This window comes from Micropterus dolomieu, linkage group LG03 (assembly GCF_021292245.1).
Source record: "Micropterus dolomieu isolate WLL.071019.BEF.003 ecotype Adirondacks linkage group LG03, ASM2129224v1, whole genome shotgun sequence".
Taxonomy (NCBI): Eukaryota; Metazoa; Chordata; class Actinopteri; order Centrarchiformes; family Centrarchidae; genus Micropterus; species Micropterus dolomieu.
In genome coordinates, this window is record NC_060152.1 from 24,604,828 (window position 1) to 24,617,924 (window position 13,097).

The window sequence follows — 13,097 nt, forward strand, 5'->3', positions numbered from 1 at the left end:
CTATGATTTTTGTTTGTTATTACTACCAAACAATAATAAAGCATACCAAAATCAAATATGGACTATGGCCTGTGTGTGACCCATGTAAACCTTTTAAGCTGATGTATGTGTCTGGTGGGATTCATCATGTTAAGCCTCAGTCTGTTGTTTCAGGCTGATCTGCTGTATTAAAGTGCATGTGTGAAGTATTGCTCACCATTACAGAGGAGAGGACACAGACAGCATGTCAGCTATGAGGGAAATGCTGCCAAAAGCCTTGTTCACCTTGTACCCCCAAAGTATCAGACTGACAATTACACACACAATACACGTAGGCTCAATTGTGTCAATAAATAGCAGCCACTACTTTCATTCTAATTACATAGACAATATTTGTTGCATGTGTCATTGTCTATCTCTGTCACTTTCTCCGTTCTCCCTGCCCTCCCTCCTTCCCCTCTGTGTGGTCTGGTCCAGCAATGAGAGTATGGCTGGAGATTCCCGGAGGCAGGCTGATTCCGCACTCTGTCACCCAGCAATGAGAGGTGATCCTGGGATTAGAGCTCTGTTGGTTCAGGCTGGGTCACTGGAGACAGACTGGGGCTGGCAAAGAGATGGCAGAGGGAGGGAGGGAAAATAAAGTGTATTGAAGAAGTATTGAATAGAATAGAATAGAATAGAATACCACTTTATTGTCCAGCCAAGGCTGGAAAATTGTCTTTGGTCTCACCAGACCTCTAAAAACATGAACATACATAAACATACCAACATCATATCACATCGGTGCCGTACATCTCTCCGCCCATCACATCACATCACATCATTGCAGTTTATCCCATACACACCGTGTACAATATACTTTCTGTACAAGAAAATACCAATTAGTGCAGTTTATTCATTAAATTTATTGCACTAGGTATAAAAGATCGCTTATAGATATTCCTGTTTGCCAGAGGTACTATCGTCGTCCTGAAGGGAGCAGTTCAAACTCAATATGGAGGGGGTGCTTATTGTCACCAATGATGCTCAGGGCCTTTCTGTGTAGAGCTGTACTGTGAAGGTCATCCAGTGACTTTTGTTGCCGGCCTATTACCTTTCCTGCTGTTTTGACTATCCTGGCCAGCTTATTTTTGTTTCTAAGTGTTAAACGACCGAACCAGACCGAAATATTAAAAACGAGAATACTCTCTATCAGGCTCACATACACTTTCTCCAGGATGTTTTGACCGACACCAAACTCCTTCAGTTTCCTAAAAACATTCTCTGCCCGGCTTTTTTACAGATGCAATCAGTATTTTTAGTGAAACTCAATTTGTCATCCACATGTGTACCAAGTATGAAGGTGAGGACTGTTTAAAACTGGGATGAGAGGGAGAAAAAGAAGACAATATGCAAACGGATAACAGAAGTGAGGTTGTCTTGTTGAGAAATCAAAGGGGGTTGATTTGATTTGTTATCATGACTTTACCTCAAGCGGAAGTCACTTTGCAAGTGTACACTGTCGTATCCGCGTGTAGTTTGTCCTTCCATCTGTAATTTGACAGTAAATGGCAAATGATAAGCCAATACTGTGAGACTTTTAAAGGAAAATTCCGCCTTTAGATTTTGTGATTGGCATTGCTTAATCCATTCCAAGACTTGGGTAGTTAGTGTAATTATTTGTCTCTTGCATGAGAGGTAACCTTTACCACATTACCCTTTGCTTCAGTTAATCCTCTCCTACATTTCCCACAGTGCTTTTCTTCATCCCTGGGGTGAAAGGAATTTCACAACACTGACAGTACGTTTGTAACAGTGAGTCGCTTCTGTGAAAATGTTGCAAATGTGGCTCTTTCATAAATGTGACTGTTGAGCATCAGTGAAATTAGAGAGTCTTGACAGAGTTTGTGTAGCTTTACCATGGATACTGTTGCAAGGACTTCATGTTTGTAAGTGTCTGTAAATGTCAGTGTAGCCCAGGGAATACATACAAATACAACAACATATGTTAAAAACCTCAGGACAGTACAGTAGTATCAGATTTTAGATTAGGTTCCTCTTTTACTGATCAGTCTCTGAATTGCCTTTGCCAAAAACACACATTTTAATGTCTGCTGCAATGACCTGTTTTTCCCACAGGGATTATTAACCTTTCATTTGACTTTTTGGCGCTTTTTAACCTGGCTGATACTCAAACTGTGTATTTACACATTATTTTTTATATTATTTTTTGTATTTACACTCAGCATGGGTTCAAAAGATCATCTGAAAAGAACAGAAATGTGCTTTACTAATGTTAAAAAAGACCCAACACAGGAAGTTCTGTGATCTATTCTGGACTTAACGTTTGAGACCCGGTGCTGTATGACATTGATAATGAGGCTAAAAGAATAGAAGTGAATCAAATCAGCCTGCACGGGACCTCCTCTTTCCACAGATGCAGGATCCTGTTCTGTTTCAGACAGAGGTCATTGTCACCCCCACTGAGAGGTGGAGGGATGAAGGGAGGGATGAAGTGACCGGAGGACAGGACCCTTCAGCGCCTCTTTGGTTTGACAATGGGTTGCTTCTGTGGTGGGTTTGTTTTCAGAGGGTGTGTGTGTGTGTGTGTGTGTGTGTGTGTGTGTGTGTGTGTGCAGGACAGAGGGAGGAAGAATTGTTACCTCATGGAAGCACTATCCTTCACACGCACGCACACATAGATCCCTTCTCTCGCTCTGTGCTTTGACCTTGTACTGACCTGAGTCAGTATCTGGTTCACCTGTCCACAGGGGATGTCCTCATCCTGCTGTCAAATCATCACTCTCTGTCCAACCATTATACCTTTGTTGCTGCAGACTGGACAGAGAAATGGGACTATCAGCTATTGCTACATCTGTGAAATAACATAAATAGGGTACGTCTAACGGGTCGTCTACTGATCACAGGGTAATGTGTTCGAGCCACACCTCCTGCTGTCCTCATGTCGACTCGTCCTTGGGCAAGCCACTATCTGCTCCTCAGCCATTCCTTGTTGCCAGTACCAAGCCTGGATAAATGGGGAGGGTTGCGTCAAGAAGGGCATCAGGTGTAAATATCAAACCAAATCAAATATGCTGATCATCAAATCGGGTTGGGCACGGGGTGGCACGGCCCTTTTGCTCCTTCCTGTAGGCAAAGTATAAGATATATGATCAAGCAAATGCAGAAATTGTGTGAGTGAATATGTACTGAACAAGGTATTCAGGTATTCTATTATTTTATTTGTTCACAACCTGAAGAAAACAGTAATGTAAGTAAGTAATGCACACCTGTAAAGTTAATGCTTTTGACAATTGTTTCAGAATGAGAACGTTGTTTTTTTGTCATAATTGCAGTAAAACATCTTGAGTTGAGAAAGTGATGTTCAAGTGAATCCTAAAATCAAGAAAGATAGTTGCGGTAGCAGACATTTAAGTCAAGTGTTTTGATATTAATGAAATCTTTTTTTTACATTGAAACTGTAGCTAATATGTCTCACATCAGGTTGTAACAGTCGTTTCTCAAGCAAAGCTTGAAGTTGAAAGGGAGTAGGAGGTGAAAAAGGTAAACACTGTAAGTAAACAAGTATGCTGTAAGTTATAGTGTTGTCCAAAGTTTTCAGTGGCTCCCACAGTGAGGGCTGAGTGATAAAGAGGAGGGCACGGCCTTCACCTCTGCATGACACACATCCATCCACCGCCGTAACAGGAGCACATCAGAGCGATGGCCAACAAAGGCAGCAGGACTGGTTTGAGTTGTGCAGTCACCACAATAAAAGGTCATGGAGAATATCTGTGTGTGTGCATGAGTGAGTGTGTGTGTGTTTCATGACAGGAACATCCATGGTTTGGTCTACTTAGCCTCTGTCCTGTCATCAAAGGACACAGGTGAGAGCAGCATTGTGGGTCCTGAGTTCTCATATTACCCTTTCAACTCAGGGAGGGCACATCAAAGACGGGGGCGTTGAGAGTACAAAATACATGCACACACATGCGCACACACAAAATCATAAAAAATTCAATGCAATACACATACAGTATATGTATGTCACACACTCATCATCATCAGCATCACACCCTTGTAATCTTCCATACACACCAGTGCAAACTTGTCCTCACTGGCAATAACATTAATGTGGGCTTAGAAAAATGGATATCCCTGCGATGCAAGTGCACAAAATGCTTGAGTTCTGTCCTTGCTCAGAGCTCATCTGGCTGATATGGGGATCTCATGGATACGAGTTATGTTGGCCTGCCAACTCATCATAATTTAAGACCCATCTTCAAGTGTTTTCCTCTTCTGGACCTGCATGAAGCATACCTGTCAGGCCCTGTTATAAAGTGGGGGGTTTGCCAGGTGCTTCATAGCAGCAGCCAATGCATACTTGACACACCATTTGCAGCCAGGACACACACGCAAACAGACACACCAAACCTCACTCACAAGCACAAATGTCTGCATGCCTAACTTTTAATACCTAGCAAAGAAAAAAAAAAGTTTGCTGCTCTTGAACAGCAACAATGTTAAACTTCCTCACCTTGAAGGAAATGTTCAACACAAATAAATAAATAAGGTTGCAAGGCAAAGGAATGGTGCTGACTTCAATTTGAAAATGAGCCAAGTAGATGACATTTTCTAAATGTGGTAGTTTTTCATTTGGTTCTGTCTGGCCTATGGATGAAGACAGTGAATCATAACAATGCTTACAGAGCTTGAAAAGGCAGAGAGCCTCTGTGCTTTTTAGAGATCAAAATGTCAGAGAGATTGAGTGATACAGGTCAGATGTGTTTATGTGCATGCGTTACCTCAGAGTGTGCAAATGAAAACAAACCATGCCTCAACCCACTTTCCTGAAAGCAACTCAGTGCTAACCTTATGGTTTGTTCCATTTTAGGTTTTCTCACATTGTATTGTAAAGCTAAACCCTATGAACCTTGTATAAATTGAGACCTCATGTGAACATCCACACTACTGAATTTAACAAGATATTATATATTTTCTTGGTGTTTGTTTCCAAATTGTGCTCATGTGTTGTTCTTTTTTATGCTTACGGGGTTGTTAAATTCTTTATATTACATTATATACAGGAACATTTTGCCATTATCATCCTGCATGGCAGTGAAAACACCAGTTTGTCACACATAGCAGGTTTTGCAGTGGTACCTTATGTTGGTCTCACCATCAGGCCCTCATGAGAACATAATAAGGGAAGTAGACATGGTTATGGAGAAATGTCAAGAAAGTAGGGAACAAAACATAAACTTTAAATCATAAAATTATTTTTAAAAAAAGGTTTAAAGAGGTGGTATTATGCTAATTTTCAGGTTCAAAATCTTAATTAGGGGTTGTACCAAAACCGGTTTACATGGTTTAATTTTCAAAAAACACCATATATTTCTCATACTGCACATTGCTGCAGCTCCTCTTTTCACTCTGTGTTGTACGCTCCGCTCTTGAGTGATGCATCTTTACTTGTACAAAATCTTTGTTGGGAGTTGCACATGCGCAGTTCCCAGGTAAGGACTACTAGCCAATCAGAAGCAGAGAGGGGCGGGTTGTAAGAAACAAGGTAGTGTGATCAAATCAAAGCCGCTTCAGACTGCGACCGTAACCTAGCAGATGGTATAAGTTACTCAAGTCCACAACCACACAACATCATTGTTCCACATCTTACCATTAGGACTAAACGTTGAACTGTTGCCGGTGTTCTGATGATCTATGCTGCCTTGCCAAAAAATGATATCATAGCGCAAATCGATAGACTCGACTCTACTCGGCCCTGCTCCGTTTTCCATTGCAGATAGTACCCAGAGATAGTACGTAGCTTGTCGTCACAGTGACGCCACACACAACTGCTGCGCCGTAATGTTCAATGTGACACACACACCAGCGATCCACACAGCTTTCTCTTTTTAAGGTAAAACGTTTCAACATTACTCAGAATGTAAAGACAGATAAGCGGTATGAAAACCTTCCAGCTGTGTTTTCCTCTGCTGTTGTTGCTGCAGCGGTCTGTGTGACGGTGGGAGCAGAGAGCTCTGTGAGCGGGCGGCTGGCCGGCCTCACACGCTCCTCCCACGGGTTGGTACAGGCTTCCCCCGCAGCCACTTGCGGAGCTCCTCAACTCCGACAATATTCAAGCACATTTTTGTTCCGCCATCACTTCTCCTAAAACTGTCAATATTCGAAATCTACACAGCTGATTTCTCACCTCAAAATTTTTCAGAAGTGGATTTAGTGATGAAATTACATACGAAAACTGTAAAATATAAAACTTTCTGTTGCTGGCCTCTGTCTGGCGCACGCAATGATGATGCAGTGAATAGTGAATATTCTCTCTGACCAATCAGCAGTCTGTCCTGTTTGCACATTACCTTTTAGTATCACTCAGTTCGCTTGGAACCTCGACAGAGGTGAGGTGATATGAAAAAAAGTACTTGTACTAGCCTTCCGCTAGTTTTTACATTTCAAAATAAAAGCTTGTGTCTTGTTCCCTATTTCTACCTCGTTCTTCGGTGTTTTGAACTGATAAATTAAGACTGTCGTGCTAATGATAATGCTATTCCAGCAATCTGGTAGAAAGATTGTTTTAAACGTAGGTTCAAGTGTCAAAATGGAAATCGCGAATGTGTGTGTGTTACAAACTCCTGTACAGTAGATGGCGGTATGCACCTAAACGTTGTTTGCAATCCGGTCTTAATCAAGAGAAGAAGCAGCAGCAACAGAAGGAAAAAGTGTTGGAGTCACGGGTGAGGCCACAGATATACTTTGCATATTTCTGGGTGTTATTGTTGTGTCCCTGACGTTAACGTATTTGATGAAACCTGCGATGAATTTAACACTTTAAACTGCGAGAGCGTTTCAATTAGACGTTTGTTAACGAATATTAGCTCAACACTAACTTGTTACCTATACCAATTTATGATAACAGACTTCAGTGGTTTCTTTCTTTGATTTTACCTAAGGAATACATCAGTGTGGTTTTTTTTAAATAACACATGCACAGGGCACAGCCAACTGAGCTGAGCAAGTCACTTGTTGCTAACAAAAAAGACTGTCTGAAACAAAAACAAATCTAAACACTGTATGAGAGCAGATCAAGAGTATGATTTTGTTCTGTTTTTCTTATAAACACAGGGTACGTTGGAAGAGGTGAGCTGCATGGTATATTTTCCATCTATCTTCTCCACCCTGGATCCTGCAGCAATTTCTGCCAATGTGCGGGATGACAGTGATAATGGAGAACAAAATAATAAACATGTTGTACTCTCTCCAAGACTCGTTTTTGTTTATATATTCTATATTGTTCCCACACTTAATAGGGAAATCGCTGCAAATACAATTGCTTATTCTAATGTGTGTGTGTGTGTGCGTGTGTGTGTGTGTGTGTGTGTGTCTTTGGGTTGGCATATATACAGAATAAGCAGCAGATATTTTATTAAGTATTTTATTCATTCGCATGATTGCCGTAACTATTTAGTTCAAAAACACCAAAGTACGAGGAGACAGAAAGAACCAGACGTGAGTTTTTATTTTGCCGTAGAAGCTAGCGGAAGGCACCACGCGGGAGGGCACGAGACGGGAGGCTCCAGGCTGCAGCCATACAGTCTTGAGCCAAAGGGCCTCCGCTCAGACTAGCTTGGTTTGAGGACATGCCTGAACCCCGCCAGCCGCTTGGCAAGCTTTATGATGCGTTTTCATTGTGATGTCACAAGTAAAGGAAGTGAAGGACTGGACTACAAGCGAGCTGTTTTCAAGCGGTTCAGAGCAGAGTTTTCTGTGGGAGATGGGAACTCCCTTTGGGCTGGACTTTGGGCTTTTTCACTTTGCAAACCTGTTACATGCACAAAAAAGATATATAACCCAATAAAGGAGAGGGGAAAAGCCAAAAAGCATAATACCACCTCTTGAAAATGTTCAGAGAAGGTCACTAAAATACAACACCCACATTACACACACAAACCCGATAAATTGGTAATTTTTTGTATTATAGGCCACAGTTCCTGTTCAATTGAACGTTGAAAAGATGTTGTGCTGGCTAACGTTGTGTAAGGGTTTGTTTCCTTTCAAGATCGTAGATCAGATCTAGTCTATGTCCACGGTGATGATGACAATAAAAAATAAAAACTTTTTTTCTGTGTTTATTAATATTGCTGCTTGCAATGTTGTGAGACACTTTAAGTAACTAAGGTAATATTTTCCACTTGGTTGTGGAGCAAAGATGGTCATGACAGAGTTTGGCACATTATATAACTTTGAAGCCAGATTTTCATCTGATCCGACATCTGCTTTAGTTTCTGAGACACTATCTGAGGCATCGTCAGCTCTCCAGTATGCATTTAGAATGATATGAATGAACTGTAGATTCATCCCTGTTGAAGAAATACAAACAAGGAGCCATTTATTGTTAAAATATAATGGTCCTTGAGGGACTATTTTACAGTTTCTAAAATTACAATTACTTATTTTCCAAAATAAATTATGCATTTAATGAAAAAAGTACATATTCATTGAAAATGTGTTCTACCATACATCATAAATGTTTCATGAGTCAACGCTGCAGGTATTTTAAAATGCCAAATGTAGCCTCTCTCCCTTTTAAACATATCAGATGTCACATTAGATGCAAACTAAATCCATATTGGTGCTGATTGTTATCATCTGTGTTTACTCGGTTGTCTGGCTCAGATGTAAGAGAGCTTAAGTCTCTCACAAACCTCAGAGGTGTTTTTTAAAGCACAATAAACATAATGTATAATAAAGCGTGATGAAAAGTGATGTCCTAAAACTCATCGCATAGTAACTTTAATGCACAACAGTTTCAACAGCAGAACGATAAGTTTGCTATTTTCTCTGATGATAATGACATACTGTATAACCTCCACCTCAACACTGTAACACTGTTTGCCTCATGATGTCATTGCATCAACAGCACGAGAAGAAAAAACATACTAAAATAATCTAATGCAGAGGAAGCTTACTTTTTTTTTCATTGTTTCTTTTCACAGACACCTTCACCACAAGTCCTTCTTCTGAGCCCAAGAAGTGATGTAATCTCTGATTGTTTTGCCCTAATGATGTTGGCTACACATGAATGACATGGTGTATTTGTGTGTTTCTACAAACATGAATGTGTAATGTAGCTGATGCCAAAGATAGTGCCTTGGCACTGCTATCACTCTGAATATAACTCAAGTAAAATTGCTCCCCCAGCTGAGTGCTGCACTGGGATCCACTTACTTCACCCCAAAACATACTGTACTGTACGTTCAACCTTCAGGGACAACTGTTGAAATGATGCAGGATCTGCTGCTTGAAGGGAACCATAACCAGCCCTGAGTTTTTTTCACAGTAGCACTCTCCTCCATCTCGCAACTTTCTCTTAACTCCCTGGTTATCCAGCAGGAGCCAGTCGTGTTGTGAGAGGAGAGAATGAGAGGGGAAAAATCAAAGGGAAGAAGCAGGAAAATAGGTTGTTAATATGAGACTGGGACTGGCCAGACAAGGTTGCAAGTAAATAATAAAGTTATTATTATCTGTAAGTCAAAAAATAAAACTATATGTGGGAAGTTTAGAAGTTATGGATGGATTGTAAACAAAGTGAAGCCTATGCATACATCTACCATATACAAGCATATGTTTTATGATAGACTCCATTAACCACTGTAACAAAAGCTCTTACTCTCTTCCAGACATGGTATGTTGCCCCTCAGATCAGCTCACGGGAGGTGAAAAAAATACCAAAAACAGAAGAGATTACTAACAGTACACCTCAAACAGTTTTTTCCAAATTATTATGTTTTCTTCTATTTTTTCCTTATCAGCAATTCAAAAGCCTTGCCTTATTTAGTATTGCATACCGATTATACTGTGCACATTGTGTGTGTGTGTGTGTGTGTGTGTGTGTGTGTTTGTGTGTGTGTGTGTGTGTGTGTGTGTGTGTGTGTGTGAGTGTGTGTTTCAGTCTAATAAGCGTTACCCCTCCTCATGCACATTCATGGGTCAGTGCCCTCTGCAGAGATAGGAAAACAATGTGTGGCTGAATTTGCAAACTGTAAATTTGTTATGCTCGATAAATAACTTGAATGATCAATTACCAACCATTACCATCAGTTAACTGGATGTTAAATCACAGCCCTTTCATTGCCGGCACATGTACTGGATCTGATTCCCTGCTAAATATGGTGTCAAGAAGAAATATAGCACAGTAGTCCATTACTTCGTGGGTTCAAAGCTTTTGCTGTATAATAATGGGCACAATGTGGATTTTAGAGGGTATTTTATGCCAGTTATTGAAGGTGTTTCACAAAGCAAACATTGTCCGGTTGCTAGGGCGAATGGTTACAGATGAACATGTGAATAATGGCATTTAATTTAGCTGTTTGAGTGAGGTTTAAGTGATTTAACCATGTCAGTCAAATGTTTGCATCTTAATTCCTACGATCTCACTTTTTTAAATGTAGCCCCTGGGTTAAACCCCAGAGCTAATTTGAACACAGCAGTGTAAACCCTACATTGTTACTATAGTAGGCGCTGTTCCTTTAAGGGGACAGTGTTTTAATAGTTTGTTTAGAACGTACATCGCTCAACACGAGGGGAGACATATTAACCTGATGCTTTTATTTATGTGCCTCTGATTAGTCCATTGACAGAGACATCCATTTTCTAAAAGGTATGATTGGTTAGGGTCCTCTGACTACTTGTTAGGGACTAGAATTCAGAGGAACTGGAGGAGCAGAAAAACAAGGGAGACATGCGAGAGAAGTAGACGCTGCAGTGTGAGTGTGCGACTGTATTTTGAGTGGCGAATAGCTACGAACCAAGACGAATATTACAGTGTAGAGACCCAGTGTTAGCCTGACTCATTTAAGAGAAGTGTATTTTTTGGCTAAGAGTCTGCTGTGGACATTACTGTGTATCTCTGAGCTAACCTCGGCCGGTAGGTTAATTAGCATAGTATCTCACGGCTTGCTTGCCGTGTGTGTGGACTTGGAGGCCCGGACAGAACCCCAGATAGCGCCCTGTGTGACCGGAAAAACACGGGTGCACCTCTGGCTGTGAGTGAGACAAGCCGTCTTCTTCATCATTATCTCTGGGACTGAGTTGGGAGTTTTCCTCTTCCTTAGGCAGTCCTTAGGCAGTCCCAGTGGTGATGATGAAGAAAAGGAGAAAACTCCCAACTCAGTTGTTGATCAACATCACTGGGACTGAGAGTAGACAGTCACCTGCCTGAAACAGTAAGGGGACGTTTGAACTGTTCACCATTGGTGAGTAACTCACTGGTACCCTGCTCAGGGAGTGAAGGGACCATCCGCTGTACTGTAAACTGTCATTCAGCGCGCTCAAGCTGCATTCAGGCCTGCAGCAGGGGTTGTTTATTTCCACTTAATGCCGGCTTTTATTTCTTTGGGCCCATTAGAGTAACTGAGTAGAGTGCTGTGGTTATTAATATATATGATAATTGTTTTATATGAAGTTATCTGAGGTATTTACTGCTGAATGTTCATTTGCAGTTAGAATGTGAAAAAAATTGTTTGCTAAAGTACAGATATTTGCAGTAAGTGTTTAGTGCAGAGAACTTTAAGTTTCCATCAATAGTTCTAAAGGTACAGACAGACCTATCGGTTTTAAAGTATCTGGGGAACAAGTGGACGGTTGTATATTTCAATTTGTTAAGGTAATTGAAGGGACATCTCTCTTAACCCTAAACGTCACTTTATTTAATTTTATTATTTTTTATCTTTATTTTAAAAACTTTAGTAAATAAATACTGCCATTTCATAAGATTTACCAGAAAGTGCAGATTACTGAAAAGAACCCAGGGCACTGTATCTCATGCTAGGTGATACTGGGAAAGCGCTACATAAACATACTGTAGCATCTTGGGGGTCCCTGTATAAAAAGGGCTGTTTGGCTGCTGCTCAAACTTTGCAATACTTTAGGAGAAGCTGTTCAGTATTACAAAAGGTAATAGAGTTAAAAGTCTATGTAAGACAAAGACACTTCCGGACATCTTTTTGCATTCACCTGACCATGTAAAAGCCAGTTATGAGAAGGACCTGTTCTTCCACTCCTGTCTGCTTCACCTCCCTAAGCAGCGCATTTTAACAAATTTCACACCTTTCCACCATGCAATATGCAAGCATTAACAAAGATTATAGGCTGAATAATGACCACGGACACTATTAATAGTTTTTACAACATTTCTAATTTTTAGCCAGGCTAGCAGAATGGCACTATCTTATTGTCACTTTGGGCCAGATTGAAATACTATAACAATTACAGGATGGATTGCCATTAAATTATGTGCAAGAATTCATGGTCTCAGATGATGAAGCCTACTGACTTTGGTAATCCCCTGACTTTTAATCTAGAGCCACCATAAGCTCAAGTATATTTTACCTTTTTAAGTATTTTTTATCTCAAGTATTGTACTACAATACAGTTCGCATAATGTTACGGTAAAAGAAAAAATACAAAAGACTAAAAGTTACATGAAAGAGTCCTGATAAATTGCGTGAGAATGGAACAAAAGAAAGGAGCCAATCAGCAGCTGCAACAGAGAAGAAGCTGCTGGTGTGTCTGCCACCGCAGGAGGGCAGAGCTCCATTTTCAAGGTGCCACTCTGGTGACGATACAGTGGAAAAGATATGTTGAATGCAATGTTATATAGCTGCAGTATCGGAGGCTGCAGTTTCAGTAAGTGGAAAGCTTCCGGTCAGCAAAAACTTTCCTACTGAGTTTATGGTCTCAATCACTTGTTTCATGTCTTCTTCAATACAACATTATGTTCATTTAATAAATTATGGTCCCATTTAGACGAAAATAGACCATAAAGCAGAGTATGCTTCAGGGCAGGATTATCTATGATTGACAAGTCGTTACCATAGCGACCTGTCAATAAGGCTAGATTGAGTCACACCCATGGCACTGTGTAAATTTAACCAGCGCTGTTAATAAAAAGTTTATTAGGAGTTGGCTGTTCACTTTCTCTGGTGAGTCCATTTAGTTTTAAGTCTGTTTGCTAGACAAAGCTGTCAGCCCTGTTAAAAGGACAGTTATCGTGAATTACAGATGCACCTAGCTAAGCAACCTAACTAGCTCCGCACACGGCCATTAGCTCCACCGTCTCATCCAAA

The 13,097-nt window shown here is 40.7% G+C and overlaps 1 long non-coding RNA gene across 1 annotated transcript; it reads right to left on the bottom strand.

Annotated features, from left to right (window-relative positions):
* Positions 1 to 230: 230 nt before the first annotated feature.
* Positions 231 to 3,083, bottom strand: LOC123968751. The gene is made up of 3 exons (XR_006824532.1): positions 2,907 to 3,083; positions 2,699 to 2,796; positions 231 to 582 (listed from the first exon to the last, which is right to left on the bottom strand). It is a non-coding gene; the product is annotated as an uncharacterized LOC123968751 (long non-coding RNA).
* Positions 3,084 to 13,097: the final 10,014 nt, after the last annotated feature.